The sequence below is a fragment of the Henckelia pumila genome, chromosome 4 (assembly GCF_033568475.1).
Source record: "Henckelia pumila isolate YLH828 chromosome 4, ASM3356847v2, whole genome shotgun sequence".
NCBI lineage: Eukaryota > Viridiplantae > Streptophyta > Magnoliopsida > Lamiales > Gesneriaceae > Henckelia > Henckelia pumila.
In genome coordinates, this window is record NC_133123.1 from 101,470,458 (window position 1) to 101,479,165 (window position 8,708).

Consider the following 8,708-nt stretch of genomic DNA (forward strand, 5'->3'; position numbering starts at 1 on the left):
CCTTATCCTTATAATCCAGGATACGAAGAGGTTTCTCAACATAAGTCAAATCCTTGTCTACCTGAACCTCAGATCGCTGCAGAATATGAGATTCATCCGCCACATACCGTCGCAACAGAGATACGTGGAACACGTCGTGAATGCTGGATAGATGCGGTGGCAATGCTAGTCGATAAGCCAAATCGCCAATGCTCTCTAAGATCTCAAACGGACCGATAAATCTGGGAGACAACTTGCCCTTAAGGACAAATCTGAGAATCTTGCGGAAAGGTGACAATCTCAAAAACACTTTCTCCCCGACCTCGAACTGCAAAGGCCTACGCTTGATATTAGCATAGCTGGCCTGACGATCCTTTGCAGTCTTAATCCGTTTCTTGATCTGATCAACAATGTCTATCGCCTGCTGGATAAACTCCGGTCCTTCGGCCTGTCTCTCCCCCACTTCTTCCCAGAAGAGTGGAGTACGACAACGTCGCCCATACAACGCCTCAAAAGGTGCCATCCCAATACTAGTGTGATAGCTGTTGTTGTAAGCGAACTCGATCAACGACAAATGATCCTGCCAGGCTGAACCAAAATCCATGACGCACGCTCTAAGCATATCCTCAAGGGCACGGATAGTGCGCTCTGACTGGCCATCAGTCTCCGGATGATAGGCTGTACTCAAACTGAGAGTAGTACCCATCGCACGCTGAACACTCCCCCAGAATCTAGAAGTAAACTTGGGGTCCCGATCGCTGACAATGCTCACAGGCACTGCATGAAGTCGGACGATCTCCTGAATGTACATCCGTGCCATGCGATCCACAGAGTACTCTCGGCTATAGGCAATGAAATGCGCTGATTTGGTGAGTCGGTCCACCACCACCCAGATAACATCACAGTTCCTCGGGGATACCGGCAAATGGGTCACAAAGTCCATAGTGATAAACTCCCATTTCCATTCAGGAATAGGCAGACTGTGAAGCAATCCTCCAGGTCGTCGGTGCTCTGCCTTGACCTGTTGACACACCAAACATCTCGAAACAAACTGATAAACACTGCGTTTCATTCCCTTCCACCAGAAACGAGTATGTAGATCCTTGTACATCTTGCTGCTCCCAGGATGAATACTCAACTTAGTGCGATGCGCCTGAGACAAAATCTCCTCTCGCAACTCTTCATCCTGTGGAATCACAAGCCTACCAGACAAACACAGAAAGCCATCTGACTGATAATGAAATCCAGACGAGCTACCCTCGTTAGCTAGACGAGCTAAACGCTGGGTCTTTGAATCAGACATCTGAGCATCTCGGATCCGCGAATACAAGGCTGGCTCAGATAATATCGCAAACATCTGGATACTCTGCATACCTTTCTTATGCTTGAAGGTATAACCTGAAGTACAACAGTCACTGATCGCACTAGACATCGAACAAGTCTGAAGTGCGGATAGTCGCACCTTGCGACTCAAAGCATCAGCGGTGAGATTAGCAGCTCCCGGATGGTACTTAATCTCGCAATCATAGTCCTTAAGCAAGTCCATCCAACGTCTCTGTCTCATGTTCAATTCTGCCTGAGTGAACAAATACTTGAGACTCTTATGGTCGGTGAAGATCTCAAATTTCTCGCCATACAGATAATGACGCCAGATCTTCAAAGCGAACACAATGGCTGCTAACTCCAAATCATGGACTGGGTAGTTGTCCTCGTGAAGCTTCAGCTGTCTAGAAGCGTATGCGATCACATGCCCATTCTGAGTCAGGACACAGCCTAACCCCTGAAGAGAAGCATCCGTGTAAACTACATACCCTCCAGATCCTGACGGTAAAGCCAACACCGGCGCAGAAGTCAACCGTCGTCGAAGCTCACGAAAATTCTCCTCGCACTCGGAGGACCACTCGAAATCCACACCCTTGCGGGTAAGCTGCGTCAACGGTCGAGCTAACTGAGAGAAGTTCAGAATGAAGCGACGATAATACCCTGCTAGGCCCAGAAAACTACGGATCTCAGCAACTGTCGTCGGACGCGACCAATTAAGTACCGCTTCAATCTTGCTTGGATCAACAGAAATTCCCTCCCTGGATATGATATGGCCAAGAAAGACCACTCTATCCATCCAAAACTCACACTTGCTCAGCTTGGCGTACAATTGCTCATCTCGAAGAGTCTGCAGTACCAACCGCAAGTGAAAACATGCTCTTCCGTATTACGCGAATAAACCAGGATGTCGTCAATGAAGACCACGACAAACTTGTCCAAATACTCCCTGAAGACACGGTTCATCAGATCCATGAATATAGCCGGCGCATTAGTCAAACCAAATGGCATCACTAGGAACTCGTAATGCCCATAGCGAGTACGGAATGCAGTCTTGGCTACGTCCTGATCACGGACTCTCAACTGATGATACCCAGATCTCAAGTCAATCTTGGAGTAAATTGATGTGCCCTGCAGCTGGTCAAACAAGTCATCAACACGAGGCAACGGATACTTGTTCTTCACAGTGACTCGATTCAGCTGCCGATAATCAATGCACAGCCGCATCGACCCATCCTTTTTCTTTACGAAGAGAACAGGAGCTCCCCAAGAAGATACACTAGGACGAATATACCCCTTGTCCAAAAGATCCTGTAGCTGATTCTTCAACTCACGCATCTCTGACGGAGCCAGACGATACGGTGCTCTAGAAATAGGCGAAGTACCCGGCATCAACTCTATGCCAAACTCGACTTCCCTAGCAGGAGGAAAACCCGGAATCTCATCAGAAAACACATCTGGAAATTCATCCACAACAGGAATGCTCTCTATCCCAATACTCTCAGCGGACAAATCAACTGCATAGATAAGGTAGCCTTCCCCGCCAGACTCCAGAGCTCGACAGGCTCTCAAAGCTGATACCAAAGGCATTGGGGGTCGCGCTCCCTCACCATAGAAAAACCAACTCTCACTCCCTTCCGGATGAAAGCGTACTAATCTCTGATAGCAGTCCACTGAAGCTCGATAGGTAGTCAGCACATCTATTCCCAGAATTCAATCAAAGTCGTCCATCGCCAGGACCATGAGATTCGCTAACAGAATGTTCCCTTCGAATTCTAAAGGGCAACCCATCACTAGACGCTTAGCCAAAGCAGATTGGCCCGTCGGAGTAGAAACAGACATCACTACGTCTAGTGCAATGCATGGTAACTTATGCCTCTTAACAAAACGTGCAGAAATGAAGGAATGAGATGCACCAGTGTCAATAAGTACAAGAGCAGGTATACCATAAAGAAGAAATATACCTGCGATGACTTTCTCATTCTCCTCCACAACCTGATCATGTCTCAGGGCAAACACCTGGCCAGAAGCTCGTGGCCTCAAATGAGAACTCCCAGCAGACTGTCCCTGCGACCTCTGCTGTACGGTAGCCTGAGAACCCGATCCTGAACCAGAACCAGAACCGCCTCCCCCAGACTGTGGACAATCCCTCCGGATATGACCAGTCTCTCCACAACGAAAAAAAGCTCCAGAAGCCCTGCGGCACTTGTCGGATGGATGGTTCTTCCCACAGTGATCACACTTGTCCTTCTTACCATAACGGACGATACCTCCAGAACCAGAGGAAGAAGAAGATCCAGACTTCTTGAAAGTTTGGGCACGGGGACCCAAAGAACTAGCAGGTCTCGACTGAGAGAAAGACCTGGTCCGCCGAATGCTATCCTCTGCCTGATGACAACGGCTCACCAAACCCTCGTAGGACATGTCGTCACCAACCGCCACACGGTCATGGATCTCAGGGTTAAGGCCCTGAAGAAACAGATTATACTTCATCTCTGAGCTATCAGCAATCTCTGGGCAATAGGATAACAGATCAAAGAATCTCTGCTGATACTCATCAATAGACATGGCTCCTTGTCGCAGACTCAATAGCTCGCCCGCCTTCGACTGTCGGAGTGCAGGAGGAAAATACCGCTTTTGGAAAGCTGTGCGAAACTCGGCCCAGGTGGCCACTCCTCTCGCCGCAACAAAAGGTGCAGAAGTAAACCTCCACCACCTGCGCGCACGCCCATCCAGAAGATAGTCAAGGGTCTCCACCTTCTGCTCATCGGTGCATTGAAAAGTCTGAAAAGTTGTCTCCATGCGGTCTAACCAGTTCTCCGCATCCTCCGGAGACTCACCTCCAACTAAGGGCTTAGGACCCATAGCTAAGAATCGACGCACAGTGAAACGCTCGTCGTCATGGTGACGATGACGCCGTTCTCGACGAGGCTCCCGGTCGGCATCACCCCAACGCCCACCAACACTACCATGAGAACTCTGATCGTCACGATTTGACATCTACAAAAATACCTCAAGATGAGACTAAATCCCAAGAAATCTTTTGCATGCTCTGATACCATAAATGTAGTGACCCTTACCCGGATCACCTACTAAACAGAACGTATGCATGCAATTAACTTAATTAAACAGATATCAGAATAAAACTGCGGAATCCAAAACAATTATACAATCCCAAGTAAAGGAATCTGTAATTATCCAATAATATACAACCAAATCGAATAGCTGTATAAACCCAAATAACAGTAATAAAACCTAAGCGAAGCTCCAGCTGGCCAACCACTGACTAGCCCCTCCTGGATCCACCCTCCTCGTCCAATCGCAAACCTGTCCCATGGAATAGGGTGTCCAAAAAATACAGAGTACGAGACGTGAGCATAAAACACTCAGTGCGAGAGTATGAGTATACATGCATGCAAAGTGAACTCCCTATAGACTCGAGGTCAAGGATCAGATAACAGAGACAGACCGGGCCCTGGTATGTAGCACGCTATGCCGTCGCTTCAGGAGGTGGCTCCCATACCGAGATAACCGTGGATACGCCGGACCCAAATCGATGGAAGTCCAATCCACTAACAGGATAGGGTACAACCCTACTAACAGACATCTCGAAGGAGATACAGCAAGATGCAAATGAATGCAGCATAATATCATGGCATATAGATCATGCAGTCACATAATACATGCATACTCAGTCAGGATATCTCGAACAGTACTTTCGTACCTCAAAACAGTGCAAGCTCTACCAACTCTAGGTCCACGCCTATAGTCTGCTCTACACTGCCAAATGATACTACTATCATTAAAGTGCTCTAAAAGCCTTAACTAAGCTATTGCATACTCCTAAATATTTATAGGGAGCAAAAGCTATACCTTCGTCCGTCGTTAGCCCTTTGATGTCGATGCCTCCAGAACTTGGGCACAACTCCGCTACGACTACCGAATGCCCCGCCGACCTCCGGACCAAGCCTAAGAAGACTAGAACAACTCGAATATGACTAGAAATAGAGAGGAAATCCGGAATTGGCAAGGAGAAATGAAGTCTCGGCCTTCTATTTATAGACAACGATCGGAACTTCCGATCCTTGATCGGAACGTCCGATCCTGCCATCGGAGCTTCCGAAGATCCTGATCTGCCACGTGTCAAAATATCATTTGTTGACTTCGGATAGGGGTGATTGGAGCTCCCGGTCCTGATCGGAGCTTCCGATCCAACCACACGTCATGCCTGACGTAATAACATCGGTGCCTCCGATCGCTCATCGGAGCTTCCGATCCTGTTCGGAGCTTCCGATCGTGCCTTCGGAGCTTCCGATCCGTCCAATACCTAATTGAATTAATTAGCATTAATCCTTTAATTACTCAATTAGGGCACGGGCTACTACACCGTGATTGTTGGACACGTACTAGTATCAGGTCACCATTATCCACTGGGTATATCAGCCACCTCCTGAGGCGACGGCGCAGCGTGCTATATAACCTGGGCCCGGTTTATGAGCTAGTTTCTTGACCTGAGTGTCTTGGTACCCAGTTCACTTGCATACATGCACATATAATACCCTATACTCATAATCTCGTACTGAGTTTTTCATGCTAACGTCCCGTACTTTGTTGTATCTGAACACCCTATTCCATGGGACAGGTTTGTGGCTAGATGAGGCAGGTGGTTCCAGGAGAGCTTAGACAGTGGATGGCCTGCAGGATTATTGTCTAGTCTTAATTTCCTGATGTATTTGAGTTGATACAGATTTCTTTATGGTTGTATCATATTTATTTTTATTTTTATTTGGGATTTATTTATGTTTTTCCGCTGTTACTTTCTGATTTTATTTGATTAAGTTAAATGCATGCTTAAGCTTCTAAATAGTGGGTGATCACAGTGCGGGTCACTACATTTATGGTATCAGAGCATGAATAGTAATCTTGGGATTTAGATTGTTGGAATTGGTTTTAGCCTTTAAACATCGTTTAGATGGCGGGTCATGGTGAAGAGAGTAGCCACGACAGCGTAGGTGGATGCTGGGGTGATCATGATGACCGAGAGCATCGTCGGGGCCGTCATCACCATCGCCATGATGATCGCAGGCCTTTCAGCATGCATAGGTTATGCATATGGGTCCGAAACCCTTAGTCGAAGGAGAGTCACCGGAGGATGCGGGGAACTGGCTACGGCGTATGGAGGTTTGTTTCAGAGAGTTCCGTTGAACTGAGGAGCAGCGGATGGAGAATCTTGATTTACTGGTAGAAGGACGAGCTCGAAAGTGGTGGGATTATGCATCAGCACCTTTTATTGCAGCCCAAGGAGTTGCTACCTAGGATGAGTTCCGCGCAGCTTTTCATAAGCTGTATTTTCCTCCTGCTCTCCGACAGGCTAAAGCGAGCGAGTTGCTAGGTTTGCGGCAGGGATCGATGTCGATAGATGAGTACCAGTTGAAGTTTTTCGAGTTGCTGCCTTTTTTTCCACCGATTGTTGATAGCACGGAGGTGAAGTACAATCTGTTCCTCCAGGGCCTTAATCCGGAGATCCATGATTGAGTTGCTGTGGGAGATGACATGACTTACGAGGGACAATTGAGTTGATGTCACCAGGCTGAGGACAACATCCGCCGTAACATATCTTTCCTTTCCTCTAGACCTATGAGTTCTTGGGGTCCCCGTGCTCAGTCGTTCAAGAAGTCTGGTTCTACTATCTCTTCCTCAGGATCAGGAGATGTGATGCACTTTGACAGAAAGAATCAGGGTCCTTGCAGACATTGTGCTGGGAATCATCCTGCCAACAGGTGCCGAAAGGTTTTAGGGGCATGTTTCCGATGCGGAGAGATTGGCCACCTGAAGAAGGATTGTCCATAGGCCGGGGGAGCTGGTTTTGGCTCAGGTTCTGGTTCTCTGGATTCAGTGCAGCAGAGACCATAGGGACAATCAACAGGGGGTTCTAATCTGAAACCCCGTACTTCCAGTCAAGTGTTTGCCTTGAGGCATGATCAGGTGGTGAATGAGAATGAGAAGGTTATAGCGGGTACGTTCCTGTTATTTGATATACCTGCTTTTGCAATCATTGATGCTGGTGCATCTCATTCTTTTATTTATGCACGTTTTGTTAAGAAGTATAAGTTGCCATACATCTCACTAGACACAGTGGTTTTTGTTTCTACTCCGACGGGTCAGTCTGCATCGGCTAAGCGTCTAGAGTTGGGTTGCCCTTTAGAGTTTGAAGGGAATGTTTTGATGGTGAATCTCATGATATTAGCAATGGGGGATTTTGATTGCATTATGGGAATCGATGTGTTAACTACATACCGAGCTTCAGTGGACTGCTACCAAAGATTGGTAAGATTTCATCTGGTTGGTAATGATAGCTGGTTCTTCTATGGTGAGGGAGCGCGACCTCAGATGCCTTTGGTATCAGCTTCAAAAGCTTGTCGATCTTTGGAATCTGGCGCAAAAGGATACCTCATCTAAGCAGTTGATACATCCGCTAGAAGTGTTGGTATTGAAAGTATTCGAGTTGAGAATGAATTCCCAGATATGTTATTGGACAAGTTTGTCATCGTGTTTGATAGCGTTAAGTCGCGTCACGCCCAAATTACCTGACTCAATCAGATAAAAAAATAATGCAGTAGTGTGAGTAGGGATCGTTCCCACGAGGAAAGGTAAATTTAATATGTTCTAAAATAAACTAAAGGGGGTTTTTGAGTTTTGGAATTAACTACTAAAAATTCAAGCAATTAAAAAGAAATATTGTCACTATCAAGCAAGAATGAAAATTTAACTGGAGAAATAAATAAGAGACAAGACTTGGTATCGGTCGACTACACCCTTGATATTTATTCATTCAATCATCGATTCCCTAAAAATAATTAATCCTATCGAATATTCATCATTGAAAATCAAATTCTTGTTTCACCTTAATCTTAGTTAACTAGAAACCAGCGTTCTAAATTAACCCTTACCAATAAATTAACCCAGATTCCAGCGATCTAGATTTAAATCTAAGGTAGCATAAAAATGAGTAAAACTGATGAATCTAGACAAAACATGCACCAGCGGATGTATTTTATCTAGTAAAAAGTTGTTCCTACGAGTTAATAAATTCAACAGCAAAAAATATCAAACGTAGTTGCTTTGAAAATTAGTTGATTCAAACAATTACGAATTTGAATTCTAATTTAGCTATAGTTTGCATAGCAAAATCCTAAGATGGCCAATCCTAAAATCTCGCATACTGTAGTAGCCCGTACCCGAAATCAGTGATTAAGTGTTAATCAATTCATTAATCCTACTAGTTAAGAGTAAACGTGATTAAGAGAACTCTTAATGGGTTAACGGAGTCCGGAATTGGATTAAGAACACTTGAAAATGGTTTGAGGGTCATCGGGTTCGGAGGCTCCGAAGTCAAGGTTTGGACGGTC